The sequence below is a fragment of the Puma concolor genome, chromosome C2 (genome assembly GCF_028749965.1).
Source record: "Puma concolor isolate L17-30 chromosome C2, mPumCon1.1.hap2, whole genome shotgun sequence".
NCBI lineage: Eukaryota > Metazoa > Chordata > Mammalia > Carnivora > Felidae > Puma > Puma concolor.
Window position 1 is genome coordinate 91739039 of NC_141675.1, and position 17280 is coordinate 91756318.

The 17280-nt window shown below is 39.4% G+C and overlaps 1 protein-coding gene across 3 annotated transcripts in view; it reads left to right on the forward strand.

The window, feature by feature from the left end:
• The first annotated feature begins 3095 nt into the window (after window positions 1-3095).
• Window positions 3096-17280, forward strand: part of KPNA1 (karyopherin subunit alpha 1) — a 71193-nt gene continuing 57008 nt past the window's right edge. For 2 of the 3 annotated variants that reach the window (XM_086675262.1, XM_025913952.2), the window contains exon 1: window positions 3096-3279. The gene's annotated coding sequence lies outside the window, so the exon portion shown is untranslated. Of the gene's footprint in view, window positions 3280-4095; window positions 5177-17280 lie in introns of those variants that run through there. The other variant, XM_086675263.1, reaches the window with a different exon arrangement.

The following is a 17280-nucleotide window of genomic DNA, read 5'->3' on the forward strand; positions in this document are numbered from 1 at the left end:
ATATCTGAAAAAAAAACAAGTTCTTTTTAAAAAAAGAGAATATACAATAATACAGCTGACAAAATTTAAATATGCAAGAAGTAGTTAAAAGAGTTAAAATAATTTCTTGCACCCAAGGACAGAAAAGAACATAAAAATATTATGTTAAAAAATATTGTTATATTTTTCTTACACATATTATTTACTTAACTATCATTAGTCCTCCTATTACGAATTACCACTTTTGACTAGTCCTGTTGCTATTTTAAGTAATAGCATTTATGCAACAGAAAAGAAATAGAATATGTAATTTGAAGTAAATACCTATTTTTCATGTTTTTATGTTAAAGTGATAACATATGAGTATAATTATATTATTATTTATTTTCACACCTATAAGATTGAGAAAAAGAAAGCCAGATATTTTCAAATGGTAGCAAGGATATCTAGAAGAGAAACTTATATACTGCTTGTGAGTATAAATTGGTACAATCACTTGTGAAATCATCTAGCAATATTTAGTGTATTAGTTTTCTATTTCTGTGTAACTAATTACCAGTAAAGCATATTCACAGTTCCTGTGGCCCAGGAGTCTAGGCTTAGCTGGTTTGCTGGCTCAGGGTCTCACAAAGCTGTAATCAAGGTATAAGTCAGGGTGTCTTCTCATCTGGAGGCTTGACTGGGGAAGAGTCACTTCTAAGGTCTCTAAGGTTGTTGGTAGAATTTATTTCTTCATGGTTGTAGGACTGAGGGCCCTGGCTGCTTTTGGGCTGTCAGCTGGAGGCACTTAGGTCCTAGAAGCCATTAGATCCTTGCCACATGGCTCTCTCCTTAGGCAGTTCACAGCATGACAGCTCACTTCTTCAAGCCCCACAGGAGCATGTCTAGCCCCAGTTTGCTAAGATAAAGACTTATATAATGAAATGTAATCATGGGACTAACATCCAATTATCTTTGCCATATTCTATTGGATATTAAAATTAAGTCACAGATCTCACCCACACTTGACGGGTAGAGATTAATACGGCAACACCAGGGGGCAAAGATCAGGGGGCCATCTTAGACTTCTTCCTATCACAGTTAGTGAGGTGAAAGATGCAATATCCTAGGATCTAGCAGTTTCCCTACACACATGAAGATGTGTGCAAAAATTTTCATAGCAGCATTGTTTGTAAAAAAGAAAAACCCTATTGTTATACAATTTAAAAATGTCTCAAACTACAAAAAGATGAAGTCAGAGAGATATTCACTAATAAAACACATTGCGTGGTATGATAACATTTTTGTAAAAGTAACATTATATATATATATATATATATATATATATATATATATATATATATATATGAATTTTGCTTCAGAAATGGCCTACTGTTGTCTAACAAATTCTCCCACCACTGAGAATCACTGGACAAAACACAAAAACATTAAGGCATGGAGGAGATACCATGGCAGTGAGAATTTATGGGTCCAAGATCTGTAAGAAAAGGGAAGCCACAAGAGGTGAGCCTGACATTTGCCATCACTTTTCCACCTGAGGTGATTGCTAATTCTGAAAGCAGTGGCTGAAAAACTGAGTGGAGCTTTTAGCTGTCTCATGGGGCTGAGGAAGCTGGGCCAAGGACAAAAGGCCCTCATCAGGAGTAAGAGTGAACTAGAAAGAAACTAGTTTTCACAAGGACTAAGTCCAGCTCTGAATAGTCTCAGTTCCTGATTGGAATGAATTGATCTCTCCTCAGTTTAAAGATGGTTGGGTATCCTTGCCCCCAAGTGTCTCCCTTACCACAACCTCCCTTTCCCCAATCCCCCTGCTCAAACTCAACTCACTCTAGAAGACACAACATTCACCAGGGGAGAATACTGATGTGGCAGGGAGAGATCCGGGACAAATGAACATTGCATAGCCTAGGATTCATGTAATGTTGTCTTCCCTTCCATACTTATAAATGAATTGAGCTACCAGACCTCTTTCACACTGCTTCTCTGCCAGTGTTTTATTTATTTTTTTTTTTAAATTTTTTTTTTTTTCAACGTTTTATTTATTTTTGGGACAGAGACAGAGCATGAACGGGGGAGGAGCAGAGAGAGAGGGAGACACAGAATCGGAAACAGGCTCCAGGCTCTGAGCCATCAGCCCAGAGCCAGACGCGGGGCTCGAACTCACGTATCGCGAGATCGCGACCTTCTGCCAGTGTTTTAAATTGATCTGATAAAACATGTCACATGTGAGACTTTCTATTCTGTGACCTCTGCTTGGCTGGCTGGCTTCAGTCCTTCTTCTTTTGAAGGTACTGCTCAAAAAGAATTCCGTCAAATTTAACAGTAACAATTATTTGTCCAAATTTTCATTTGCGAGCCCTTGAGAGTGAAGCAACTATTTATGCTTCATTCAATTTCTTAATTGTTTTTGATACTTCTCATACATTATCAGGCAAAGGGGAAGGGGGGGGGGAAGGAATGCCCAGAAGTTTCCTCACACGTGTTGCCTGTGAATGCCTTAGACATGAGGCACTGACTTAAATTTTTTTTAATGTTTATTTATTTATTTATGAGAGAGAGCGAGCGAGCAGGGAAGGGGCAGAGAATGAGAAAGACACAGTCTGAAGCAGGCTCCAGGTTCTGAGCTGTCAGACTCACCAACTGAACCGTCAGATCATGACCTGAGCCGAAGTTGGACGCTTATCGGACTGAGCCACCCAGACAACCCACGAGGCACTGACTTTTAACACTTGTAATACGCCCTCAGCTTTCATTCATTCCATGATTCGTTCAATAAACGTGTGCTAGGTACCAACCATGTTAGAGGCTGGTTATGGACAGGTGAGGCAAGGATCCATCCGCCCTGGAAGAGCTACGAAGACAGGTTTGTAGACATACTTTTGCAATTCAAGCTAAGTACAGTCCTATGGTCCCTACACCACGATTCTCCAACCTTTGCCTTTGCCTACTACCCTCCTCCTCAGCGAAACCTCCCAAATCCTGGACTCTTCATTGGTTCCCGCTAACCTCTAGGGCTTGCAGAGAAAGACGGCTGGAAGACTACGTCTCCCGGCAGCCTCTGCATCAGGGCAGCGGAGGGGAGTGCGCAGGCGCATGGGTCGGCCCCCGCGCGCAGGCGCACTGCGAACGCCCGCTGAGCAGGGTCTTGCTGCTGGGTGCGCGGCGGCGGAGAGCGAGGGCCTGGTGAGCACCGGCGCTGGCCGGCTGTTGGAGCTTGTGCGCGGGAGAGGAACGGCGGGCAGGCAAGCGAGCAAGCGGCTCACCCCAGCATCGGCACCGGGATCGGTTGCCTTGAGTCTGGTGAGTGCGGGGCCCCGCGGCCTCGGCCCCTCCCCCTCCCGCCGGCGGATCCGGTAGTCCTCGGCGGGACCCGGGAGAGGCCCCGGGGCGAGGGCGGGCGCCGGACGGGCTCGAGCTTGGGTTCCTGGGCCCGGGCGCTCGCGGCGCGTCCATGCGTCACGGCCCGGCGGTCCTAACGGCCGCGCGGCCGGCGGAGGGGAGGGTGGGGGTGGGGATCGCTGGTGTGATCGCCATCGGGAACGCCGGTCGTGGCGAGGCAGGGCGGGGCGGCGGCGGGGCTGGAAGCGGCGCCGGGGACTGCGGGGCGCCGAGGCAGCGGGGCTGAGAGGAGGCGAGCGCCGAGCCTGCGCCGCGGCCCCGTGCGAGCGGGGGGCGGGGGTGGGCAGCGCCGGGTGCTGGGATTTGGGGCAGGAGGGAGCAGGGGGCGCGGGTAGAAATCCCGTCTCGGGAATTCACAAGTTACAGCCCGTGCTGGAGCCGGTGGTTGGGGGGGGGGGGGGGGGCGGGGGTGGAGACGGACGACTGCAGTTTACAGATGTCATAACAACATGGGCCTGAAGCGGCTGACCGGGGTGTGGTAATTATAGGAATGACAGAACTTAGTCTGCACACAGCGTGTGTAACTGGTGATGCGAGGGAAACAGCGAAGTATTCGATGAAGCACAAAATGGGAGGAGAAAAACTGAAGGATGACTGGAGTCAAGGAAGTCTTGAAGGAAGGTTTTAGGTTTGAATGAAAGTATTTTATGTTTCACTTTTAAGGGAAAGATTTCAAAATCACTGATTTTTAAGGTTTAAATGCCAAGTAAACAAATTTGAAGTGCTTTTTTTTCTAAAACATGCTAAAATAAATATTACTTTTTCATCCTTTTTTAAGAAACAGTTCCTTCAAAACCTCTGTTTCTCAGCAGTAGATGAGTAAGTGATTTTACCCTCTTGTTGCTTCCAGGCTCATTCTCGAGATTAACTTGTTCTTGTATTTGTAATATTTTGGAACGGATCCAGAAGTTATTTCCCCTTAAAGATTGTTAAGATGCAATTTTAACTTTTCGAAGGCAAATGATAGTGAAGTATATTGCATTTTCACTGAAATCATTTATTCTTGGGGGGGCCACTCTGTATACTTGATTATAAGATGGAGGATGTGCGAGAAGGAATGAACATTTGAACTCCTTTCCAGGTATTTTGCCGAGTACTTTAGGTATGGTAAAACATTTAATGCTTACAGTAACTCTGAAGTAGATGTTAATTTTTCCATTCTACAGATAAAAGCTTTGAAAGTCAGAGAAGTTAAGTAACTCACCTAAGGTCATCTAGCTCTTTTTGGAAACAGCCTGAAAACACAAGATCACTGCCATTTTAAGAATTATTTCTCCCCTCCTTACATACCTCTTGGTTGTATATGTGTGTGTTTTTTAAAAATTATTACTTAATCCATTCATTCAGTATATACTTAATGAGTGATTGTATGCCTTCAGACCAGGGATACAGACACAGCCAAAACGCTGTTACTACCCCCATGGAATTGATAGTGTGGAGGGGAAGACTGACATAGAGTGAATACAAGTATTAACTGCTTGGCATTTTATCAGTCATTATAACTGAGCAGAAATTGTAACGTACTCTAGTAAATAGCAAAAGAAGTTTAAATGGAATTAGACATGAGCCTTGAGTTTACAGTCTAGTAGAGAAACAAAACATATAAAAACCTAAAACCAAATGACAGAAGTAAACAACCTCACCTGAAGTCAGTATACTTGCATTTTGTTACTTTAGGCCCTCTTCAGGGAACTGTGATTTAATGTTATGGACATTGACTTTTATCTACAATTGGTACATAAGAAAAGACAACATGAAAAAAATCTTCATTGCTAATTTATTTATTGGGCCTTATGAGGTAGATACCTTAGAGACAAATTCTTTTTAAGAGCCCAGTGGTAGGCTTTTTTTTTTTTTTAAACAAATGACTGTTTTTATTAGATCATTTGTCTTTTGTAAGCCATCCTGTTTATCCTGTTGCTCTTCACACTTTGGCTATTGGGAGTGGGGTGGGAGTTCAGAGCTGTGTCCAACTTTTGTAATTTTCCTTAGCCTCAGCCATGTTATAAACTATATCAGATAGTTTGGAATTTCTCTCAGTTGTTTCCTGGACTATTTTCTTTGTTCTTTGTTGCTCTCAATTTAGTTTCTACCTTTTCCCTTTCATTTGAGATTAGGGATTATAGCTTACCCTTCTTATCACGAGTGTTTTAACACAATGTTTGCTAAATTAGCGATTGTCTTGATGATTTATGATGTTTATGTTTTGAAGTCTGTCAGATTGTTTTTAGAAATATGTATGAATACTTTGCATAAAATCAATTAAGATTTTGGGCTATGCAAATAAAGGTGACTGACCTAGTGATGAAGGTAATTCCCTATTACTCAAAGTCTTTGTTTTAAGATCGCTGTACTATGCAGGTATTATGAATTCAGCCATAATAATGGAAGAAAACATTGGAAATGGTAAACAATTCAATTAGCTGATTGGGGCTGATTTCACTCCGGTCTTGCTGCAGTAAGCAGGAGGTGGCCCCAGGCCAATGGGGGGCCAGATAGGGCCTGCATTAGAAAATTTTGAGGCCCTGCAGTGAAAGAGCAGGGATGAAGACTGATGGAACGTGCAGTTCTGGTTTTTTTTTTTTTTTTTAAAGATGTTACAACCCAACCAAATACAGATCTAAGTGATAAAATGTTTCTGACCTAGTATAGTAGATTAATTGGGGCAGTTCTTGAAAGCAGGCAATAATCCAGAATGTGGATAATGGGGATAATCTTCTTCACATAACAAGAATAATGCTGCCCTTCATATACAAAGATAAGTCTGCTTACTCATCGTGATTGATTTTCCAGCATGAGGAGGGATATTTGCTGAGTTGTCCATGAGTCTCTGTATTCTGACCAACAAGGCAGCTTGGGGTCAGAATGGGGGCTTGTAGCTAGGAAACAAAGACAAACAGGAGGGACTAACATCTATTGATGGATCAAGTACTACATTAATTGTTTTCACTTAATTATCCTTGCAAAACCACTTTGAAGAGGTGGTAACATGTATAGGGTGGTTAGGTAACTTGTCCTACTTCATGGAGTACATGATGGAGCTGGAATTCAAACAGGGCTATTTGTACTATGTTCACACCAACCATTGAAACTTGGTTTTTCCTTGGTTTGCAGTTCAGTCTTCCAAGCAGAATAAACTAGATTTAGTTGGTTTAGCATCATGAAATGATACTGTGAAGATCTACTTCACTAAAGGCTGAAGGAAGACTGTTCAAGTTTCTTCCTTTATTGCCATTAAAAATACAATTTTTTAACTAGAATAATATGTGAAAAACAATTGTCCCCTGTCCTAGCCTCTGTACTATTAGAGGCTACCTTTTTTTTTAAAGCTGTTTACTCTCATTTATTAATAAGTTGTTTCTATTGCTTTTTCATGATATAGCAATTTCAGGCATTATTTATGGACTTTCTTACACACACACACACACACACACACACACACACACACACACACAGCCTCTCCCTCCCAATCTCTCAGTATAATTATCATAGTCCTTTATTAAGTCAATATTCAGAGTGTTTACAATAACTATGTAAATATTCACAACTGAACCATGTACTATTATGATGTCATTTCTTCTGTTAACCTATTTGTGTTTTTCCAGGAGTTAATACTTTTTTTTCTCTCTTTATTTCCTGAAATAGTTGTCTTAGAACTCTGTCTCTTTAATGCAATCTGGACTGGTTACTTTCTAGGCCTACTTGCCACCTGTTATCCTGGAACTTATCTTTACATCACTCTTAAAATTCTCTTTGCCTCTCTCCTGTTTTGGGTCTCGTGTTTCTCCTATTTTTTTTTAGCCTCCTGAGAAAGAGTACCTGGGAAGTAAAAACTTTCTGAGATTGTGCATAATTGAAATAGATCTCTAGTCTATCTTAACGTTTCATCAGTAATTTGGCTGGGTATAAAATTGTAGGCTTAAAAAATTTTAAAGTCATAGCTTGTTGTTTTCTTGTGTTCCATTGCTGCTGTTGAAGTCCAAAACCATTCTGAGTCTTCTTTGTTTGTATGTGACCTTCCCATGAACCAAGTGAGCCACCCAGGCACCCCAGAATATTATTTTTAACCCCTGAAATTCCATGATAATATGCCTAAATAAGTTGTTTTGCTTTTTAATTTTTTTTTTAACGTTTATTTATTTTTGAGACAGAGAGAGACAGAGCATGAACGGGGGAGGGGCAGAGAGAGAGGGAGACACAGAATCAGAAGCAGGCTCCAGGCTCTGAGCCATCAGCCCAGAGCCCAATGCGGGGTGAGATCGTGACCTGAGCCAAAGTCGGACGCTTAACCGACTGAGCCACCCAAGCGCCCCATTGTTTTTTTAATTTAAGGGCACTTAATGAAAGCTTACAAGCATGAATGCTTCATGTCATTTAGTTCTGGAGAATTTTTTAAAATTATTTTCTGGACTTTAGGTAAAAATAGTTTTCAAGTTAATTATGCTTCCCAGTTCTTGACACACTGTCAGCAAACCATACAAGATCCTTTAAGTTTTTCTTTGATTTCTGAGCCCTGTTTCCCCATTACCGTTTTCAGTAGGCATTCACTGCATTGTGACTGATATATTCCTTGATTATATATGAATCATTGAATAATTGTGAAATATGTAGTGGTGTGTGTGTACGTATTTAGTTTATTGTGTTATAGACCTTGTCCTGTTTCTTACTTTTTTTTATTCAGCATTGTTTTAGAGACTTTTCTGTTTTGTTGTCTGTACATATAATTGTGTGTGATGTAATTCCATAATACACATCTGGCACATTTTATTTTTCTTTCCCACCTGAGTTGCCTTTCTGGCATCACAAAGACACCATGGTAAATATACTCTTGTACATTATTGTGGACCTGTGTGAGAAGTTCTCTCGGATATACACACAAGAGTGGGATTCCTGGGTTATAGAATAGGAGAGCTGGTTTATGTGCCTAGTAGAAGTATAGGAGGGTTCTTGTTTGCCCACATCTTTGTCAGTACTTGTTTTTATTCAACTTTGTAATATTTGCCAGCAATGGATATAAAGTGGCATCTCACTATTTCAGTTTACATTCTCTGATTACTAATGAGTTTGAGCATCTTTTGGATCCGTTCAAGTTTTCCCTTTTGAAAATTGTCTATTTTGTTCTTTGTTTCTCTTTCCTTTGGGTTACTGTCTTTTTGGTTTGCAGAGGTTCCTTGTGGAGGTTAGATTTGAATGGTCTGTTCCTTTTAGGCTTGGAAAATATCTTCTCTAAGCCTGTCATCTTTCTGTTAATTTTGCCTATAGTGTCTCTCATTGAATGGGTGTTCTAAATTTGATGCCTTGTTTCTTTGATAATCCCTTCCTCATCAATTTTTTTTGTTCTCTCTTGGAATTTGTATTTGGGTATTGGAACTCTTAGGCTGTTCTTTTAATTTTCTTTTCCTTCTTATTTTCCATTACTTAGTCTTTTTGTTCTGCTTCTTAAGAAATTTCCTCAGTATTATCTTCCAACCTTTCTATTGAGTTTTTAATTTCTGTCCACATTTTAAGTTTTTTAGAGCTCATTCTTCCAGTATCTTAAAATTTTTTTTAATGTTTATTTAATTTTGAGAGTGAGAGCACAAGCAGGGTGGAGGCAGAGAAAGAGAGGGACAGACGACCCAAAGGGTCTCCATACTGACAGCAGAGAGCCTGATGCAGGGCTCAATCTCACAAACTGTGAGATCATGACCTGAGCCGAAGTTGGATGCTTAACCGGTTGAGCCACCCAGGTGCTCCTGCTATAATATCTTTATATTGATTCACAGACACTATAATCCTTCTGAAGATAATAGTTTTTAAGTTTTCTCCCTCCCACTCCCATTTGCTGTTTCTTTAAGTTCCTTTTTTTGTTTCTATTGTTGTCTTTTCTGTATAGAGGCTTTCCCCAGCCTTCATCTTACAGGGTTTGCCCATTCATATTTAAGAGTGAAGTGCCAAAAATGGAATTGAAAACTCTGTAGGTGTGGCATGTTGAAGGTGGCCACTTATGGGAGGAGGGGACACTTGTAGGTCCTTTCTCGTGGTCTCATCAGTTTCCTGGATCCAGAAAGAGAACTTCCAGCCTCTTGCCTGGAGGATGTATATACCTGGCTGCTATGTTTTGAGAATTCATCTTAAAAAGTAGCTGGGGTTCTCACTGTTCATTGTGTTCATGTAATCCTGTTTTCTGTATGGCACCTGTACTTAGAGTCTTTAGTTTGGTTTCTGCAGAGCAATCCTCTCAAGAACTGTAGGGTTGGGGAAGGGATGGTTGCTGGCTCTAAACAGTGGGGGAGGAAATCTGGCTGTGATGACTGTAGATTTTCAGCTAACCTTCTAGGTTTTAGTCCCATTCCTGTCTACCTTCAAAGATGCCTGTGAAGCCTCCTGCTTGTGGGCAGTGTGAATCAGCTTTTTTGCAGGTGTTTAGGCTTTAGAGTTCTCCACTTTGCTAATAAAATATCATTTGACCATTTGTTTTACAGCTTCTAACAAGGTTTTGACATCTCATCTGTGATTCTGTTTTTTTTCTATCCCGTGGTTCATTCCTTTAAAAAAAAGTTAATAATTTTAGCATCGATTAATCTACCAGATTTGCCATTTTATTTCTTTATATAAACTCTTTTTTTCTATTTGAGTATAGTTGACACACAATATTATATTATTTCCTAAACTCTTTATTTTCTGATCTGTTCATTCCACAACATTTGGGGACTGCTGTATGCTCAGTGCTATGCTTAGTATACATTTAAAATTTTTTTAATTTAAAATTAAATTTTATTTACTTATTTATTTATTTAATGTTTATTTATTTATTTTTCAACTTTTTTTTTTTTTATTTACTTTTGGGACAGAGAGAGACAGAGCATGAACGGGGGAGGGGCAGAGAGAGAGGGAGACACAGAATCGGAAACAGGCTCCAGGCTCTGAGCCATCAGCCCAGAGCCCGACGCGGGGCTCGAACTCACGGACTGCGAGATCGTGACCTGGCTGAAGTCGGACGCTTAACCAACTGCGCCACCCAGGCGCCCCATGTTTATTTATTTTTGAGACAGAGAGAGACAGAGCATTAATGGGGGAGGGTCAGAGAGAGAGGGAGACACAGAATCTGAAGCAGGCTCCGGGCTCTGAGCTATCAGCACAGAGCCCGACGTGGGGCACCGAACTCACCGACCGTTGAGATCATGACCTGAGCCAAAGTCGGACGCTTAACCGACTGAGCCACCCAGGTGCCCCTAAATTTTATTTATTATTATTATTTTTAATGTTCATTTTTGAAAGAGACAGAGTGTGAGTGGGGGAGGGGCAGAGAGGGAGACACAGAATCCAAAACAGGCTCCAGGCTCTGAGCTGTCAGCACAGAGCCTGACACAGGGCTCAGACTTGTGAACTGTGAGATCTTGACCTGAGCCAAAGTTGGATGCTTAACTGACTGAGCCACCTGGCACCTCTAAAATTACATTTTAATTTTTTTTTTTAGCATTTATTCATTTTTGAGAGACAAAGTGTGAGTGGGGGAGTGGCAGAGAGTGCCAGTGAGACACAGAATCTGAACGAAGCAGGCTCCAGGCTCTAAGCTGTTAGCACACAGTCTGATGTGGGGCTCGAACTTACAGACTGCGAGATCATGACCTGAGCTGAAGTGGGATGCTTGACTGACTGAGCCACCCAGGGGCCCCAAAAATTGGTTTTTAAAAAGAAAATTTCTGAGGGGCAATTGGGTGGCTCGGTTGGTGGAGCCTGCAACCCGATCTCGGGGTTGTGGGATTGAGTCCCATGTTCAGTGTAGAGATTATACTTAAAAATAAAATCTTAAAAAAAAATTATAATTTCTGATCTTTAGTTGTTAATATGTTTTGGGAAGAAAGCTACATCCTATATGTGCTGCTTCTTAATTTGAAATGTGAAAACCCTCATAAGTGCACATGTGATAGATATATTACAGAACTAATAAGTTCAGTAATGAATATGAATTGGATTAAGGCAAGTTTGTAAAGTTTTTTTTTAACATGAAGGAACTCTACACCAATTTTTGGGAAAGATTTATCTAAAAAAATCCAGCTACAAATAAATAAGGGAAGAGGTAGTTTTTCTTAAAGATCTATTCGATCAGAACTTTGATGAAATAACAGAACATTGAGATGACAAAATTCTTGCCAAAAGTAAAGAAATTTCAGGGTTTTAGGTAGGCTAGGAAGCTTCACTGTAGTAAATACATGCTTTCAGTTCTAGTTTTTGAAAGTTTTCTTATTGTATAAATAGTACAGTTGCTTACTGTAGAAAATTTGGAAGGTATAGAAAAATATTAATTTGCTCTTAAAGTATTTGTATTCCACTTTAAAAATATAGAAAATAAGTTGGGTTTTTGTTTCTCAGCATCCAGATTTTTCATACGTTATTGGCCAGATTTTTCCCATGTTAGTGTTGTTTTTCTCATTTCTCAGAATATTATTAATCATTTCCATAACCAAGCCCTCTGTTTGGGAGTTTTAGGTTTACAATTTTTCATTGTAACAATCACAATGCAGTGAACAGTCTTACACATACTGCTAATTTTATTTCATTTGGGTGTATTCCAAAAGTAGAATTACTGAATCCTAGGGTATGGATTTCTAAAAATCCTTAGTAAATATTTTCCTTTAAATGTTTGGATATTGAGAATGTCTTTGGTGAACATTGCAGGTTGGGAATCTGTAGATACTGGAAGGTGAAGTCAGAATTCAGGGTCAAAGGTTATAGTCAACTTCTCATTGGAAGAAAATTTGAAGCTGGGACATGAGAGAAAATAGAGATTTCTATTTAGATTAATGGGGTTAAAGCTATAAGATGGAACCACGGATGAGCACCTATGAATTATGTCTACAGCATTGACTTTTCACAGGAGTGGCTTAGGGCTGTGTTTTCCAGGCTTTGCCCCCACTGAACACTAGAATGTTGTCACTAAAATAAAGGAACTCTTTGAATCATTTTACAGGAAAAAAAATGAGTAGAATATTTTCAATTTTATTTTTCTTCTCTAATTTTTATTAAAATATTTTAAAGGGGCCTGCTACCACTTGATTAGAAGTTGGTAAGAAAGGAGTAGTATTTACAAATGAACTGAAAGGTTTTTTATACTTAATTCATTTATGCTTAAATTTATAAATCCATAACCTATTTTGTAATCATACTTTGTGGTTTTGGTTTTTTTTTTTTAAATTTTTTTTTTCAACGTTTATTTATTTTAGGGACAGAGAGAGACAGAGCATGAACGGGGGAGGGGCAGAGAGAGAGGGAGACACAGAATCGGAAACAGGCTCCAGGCTCTGAGCCATCAGCCCAGAGCCCGACGCGGGGCTCAAACTCACAGACCGCGAGATCGTGACCTGGCTGAAGTCGGATGCTTAACCGACTGCGCCACCCAGGCGCCCCGGTTTTTTTTTTTTTATATTAAAAGCATGTCATATTTTCTAATTAAATTATGCTTAGTTTATATGATTAACTGTATTAGTAATTTATGGTGTTTCACAAAGAATATTGTGAATGTTAAATATTTAGAGTTTTTAGTGTGTTGGGATTTACGACTGGGTGGATTGACTCAGAACAGTAAATATATGTCATCTTGAATATAATAAAATATAAAAAGACGTACAGTCAGTATGTTGGGTAAACATTGGTATAGGATGAAAAGAATATTGAGTGAATCAAGGTCAAGGGATCTTGTAGGACAAAGAAGTTCAAATTTGATCTGAGATATGCCAAAGACTCACTCTGGGTCCTTAAGCTTGAGGTAATACAGCGAAAAAGGTGTTGAGATTAATCAGAGAGCTGTATGAAGGATGAATTGAAGAACAGCGGAGTCCCAAGGTTAAGGAAGGGTGGGTTAGAGTTTTTTCAGTTATGTGGATATTAGGATGACAAGGACCTGGACCAGACTGGTGGCAGTTGAGAGTGGACAGGGGTAGATAAAATCAAACACTTGGGATAGAATAATAAGGAAAATTTGACAATTAACTAAATGGACATGAAGGAAAAAGTGGAAGATTTCATTTTGGAAGAGTAGAGTGCATTCTGTTTTACCACCAGTTTTGCATCTGGTTTTTAATTTTGTTGCTTTCTTGGCTTTATTTCCTTAGAAACCATGGAAAATTAGGCACGATGGCTGTAATTGTTAAGGCTCCTGGTTCCTGAGAGAGTATTTTGAAAAATTATTGACAGTAACTTAGGTTTTTTAAATTAATTGTGTAGGTGATAATACACTAAAAATAATTGCTTAGGGTTAGCAAAATTGTTCATACTATTACTTTGTTATTCATTTTATAATCCTGTATAGATTTTGTTTCATTTCTTTGTTATCAAAGTTCCTTTCAATCCAATGTAAGCTTAAGTTTCAACTGTATTTTGCATTGTTTTCCAGTAAAGCTTTTGCTTCACTATAATGTTTTTCAGTTGCAGAGGCGTATCAGAATTTACTTGGAAATCTTTAAAGGAAAAAACTAAACACCGGAGACCTAGTATGTGCTTCAGACTTATTAATCAAATTCTTTGGAAGTACAGCTGAGGTGCCTGTTTTTCAAAAAGCTCTCCCACATGGCAGATGTAATTCCCTCTTTTCTCCATAAGGAGGGCGAACCAACCAATCTCAGTTATCAGTAGGGATGTAGAAATATTTAAGATTTTTTATTTTAATATAGACTTTTTTTTAGAGTAGTTTTAGGTTCATAACAAAATTGAATGGAAAGTAGAGTTCCCATGTACCCCACTACCTTCCCCACCATTAACATTCGCATTAGAGTGGTACATTTGTTGTAATGAAACTAACACTGATACATCATTATCCAAAGTCCATAGTTTACATTAAGTTTGCATTCATTCTCTGTGTTGTACATTCTTTGGTGTTTTGACAAATATATCGTTGCTGGTATCCACATAATCCAGTAAAGTATCATACATAATAGTTTCACTGCCCTAAAAATCCTTTCTGCTCTGCTGTTCGTTCCTTCCACCCTGAAAACCTTTGGCAACCACTTATCTTTTAACTGTTTACATAGTTTTGTCTGTTGTAGAACGTCATTTAATTGGAATCATACCCATGTGTTTTTTCAAAATTCTCAATGTGGCAGATATATCTCTGTACCCCACAAAAAGGAGGAGAGGAAGATATTATATTAAATAATCTCATTTATGTATAGTGGCATACAAATTTTTCTTTTATGTTTTTTTTAATGTTTATTTATTTTTGAGAGAGGGAGGGAAGGACAGAGCGGGGGAGGGGCAGAGGAAGAGGGGGACACAAAATCTGAAGCAGACTTCAGACTCTGAGCTGTTGGCAGAGTCCGACCTAGTGCTCTAACCCACAAACTGCAAGATCCTGACCTGAGCTGAAGTCTGATGCTTAACCAACTGAGCCACCCAGGCGCCCCATATGGGTTTTTTTTTTGTTTGTTTCTTTAATTGAAGTTGTAGTTAATACAATGTTACATTACATTCAAATATACAACATAGTCATTCCACAACTCTATACCTATGCAATACTCACCACAAGTGTAGCTACTATATGTCACCATACGACAATGTTACAGTACCGTTAACTATATTCCCTAGTGACTTCTTTCCCTTCCTTCCATCCCTGTGACTTATTCCATAACTGGAATTCTGTATTTCCCACTCCCCTTCATCTCTTTTACCCATCCTTTCACTCCTCCATCCCCTCTGGGAAACCACCAGTTTGTATTTATGGGTTGGTTTTGCTTTTTGTTTTGTTTTTTAGATTCTACATATAAGTGAAATCATAGGGTATTTGTCTTTGAGTTATTTCACTTAGCATAATCTCTAGGTCTATCCATCTTGTTGCAAGTGGCAAGATCTCTCTCTCTCTCTCTCTCTCTCTCTCTTTTTTTTTTTTTTGGTTGGCTTAGTAACATTCCACTGTGTATATATATACACCCCGTCTTTATCTATTGGTTTATTGTCTATCAGTGGACACTTAGCTTCCTTTCATACCTTGGCTGTTGTAAACAATGTTGCAGTGAATGTAGGGTTGCACATATCTTTTGGAATGAGTGTTTTCGTTTTCTTTGGGTAAATACCCAGTTGTGGAATTACTGGATCATTTGGTGATTCTGTTTTTGATATTTTGAGGAACCTCCATACTCTTTTCTACAGTGGTTACACCAGTTTGCATTTTCACCTTTTTCTCCACATCCTCTCCAACACTTGTTATTTCTTGTCTATTTCTGACAGATGTTGGATAATAACTCACTGTGGTTTTGATCTGTGGTGTAGAAATGTTTTTGAAGTTTTTTTTAAATGTTTGTTATTTTTGAGAGAGAGAGAGAGAGACAATACAAGCAGGGGAGGGGCAGAGAGAGAGGGAGACATAGAATCCAAAGCAGGCTCCAGGCTCTGAACTGTTAGTACAGAGCCTGATGTGAGACTCGAATCCACAGACCACAAGATCATGACCTGAGCCAAAGTCAGATGCTCAACTGACTGAGCCACCCAGGCACCCCAAAACGGTGTGAAAATTTTAAAGAAAATATTAACATAGAGTTTAAAAGGGTGATACACCATGACCAAGTGTGTGTATTCTAAGAAACAATCATTCAATATTAAGAAATCTATTAATATCTCACCATACTTAATAGGTCGAGATAGATAAACTTGACCATTTTAATAACTGCCAAAAAAGTCATAAAAATTCAACACACATTTCAAGTTTTAGAAACAAGTAAAATAGATATGAATGGGTGGTAGGTGCTTAGATGTCATTTTTCAAGATATCTCAAAACCATACTGCAACACAGCTGGAGCTAATAGATTGCTGGTAGGAATGCATGATGGTATAGCCACTTTGGAAAACAGTTTGACAATCTTCTGAAGTTAAACATACTCTTATCATATGACCCAGCAGTGTCATTCCTAGTTTTTTACCCAAGAAAAATGACAATATTTGTTCACACAAAAACCTTATGTGAATATTTATAGTAGCTTATTCATAATTACCAAAAACTGAGAACAACCCACATGTCTATCAGTTGGCAAATAGATCAAATGTGGAATACAGTGGAATACAATTCAGCAATAAAAGGAATGAATTATTGATAGATGCAACAAAATTGATGAATCTCAAATTAGTTAATACTGACTGAAAGAAGCCACATTCAAAAGGCTACATACTGGGTGGTTCCAACCATTTTACATTCTGGAAAATGCAAAACTATAAGGATAGAAAATAAATCATTGAGTGCCTTGGGTTGAGAAGGGAGTGGATTTACCAGAAGGAGACCTGACAGAACTTCTTGTAGTAAAGGAAATGTTCTCTCTTTGTGTTTACTTAAATGTTAAGTTTTACTGAATGTAAATTATAAATTATACCTCAATAAACCTGGCTTTTTTTTTTTTTTTTTAAATTTTTTTTTTCAACGTTTTTTATTTATTTTTGGGACAGAGAGAGACAGAGCATGAACGGGGGAGGGGCAGAGAGAGAGGGAGACACAGAATCGGAAACAGGTTCCAGGCTCCGAGCCATCAGCCCAGAGCCTGACGCGGGGCTCGAACTCACAGAACGCGAGATCGTGACCTGGCTGAAGTCGGACGCTTAACCGACTGCGCCACCCAGGCGCCCCTAAACCTGGCTTTTTAAAAAATGTTTATTTTGAGAGGGATAGAGGGGTAGAGAGCATGCATGCATGTGTGAGAGCCATCCAGGAGCAGAGAGGGAGGGAGGGAGAGAATCCCAAACAGGCTCTGTGCTCTTAGTGCAGATCCAATGCAGGGCGAGATCCCATGAACCGTGAGATCATGACCTGAGCTGAAACCAAGAATCAGATGCTTAACCAGCTGAGCCATCCTGGTATCTTGTAAATACATATTTAATTCTTCACCAAGAAGACAGTATTGTAAAGATGTTGAGTTTCTTTAACTTACAGTTAGAATGTTATC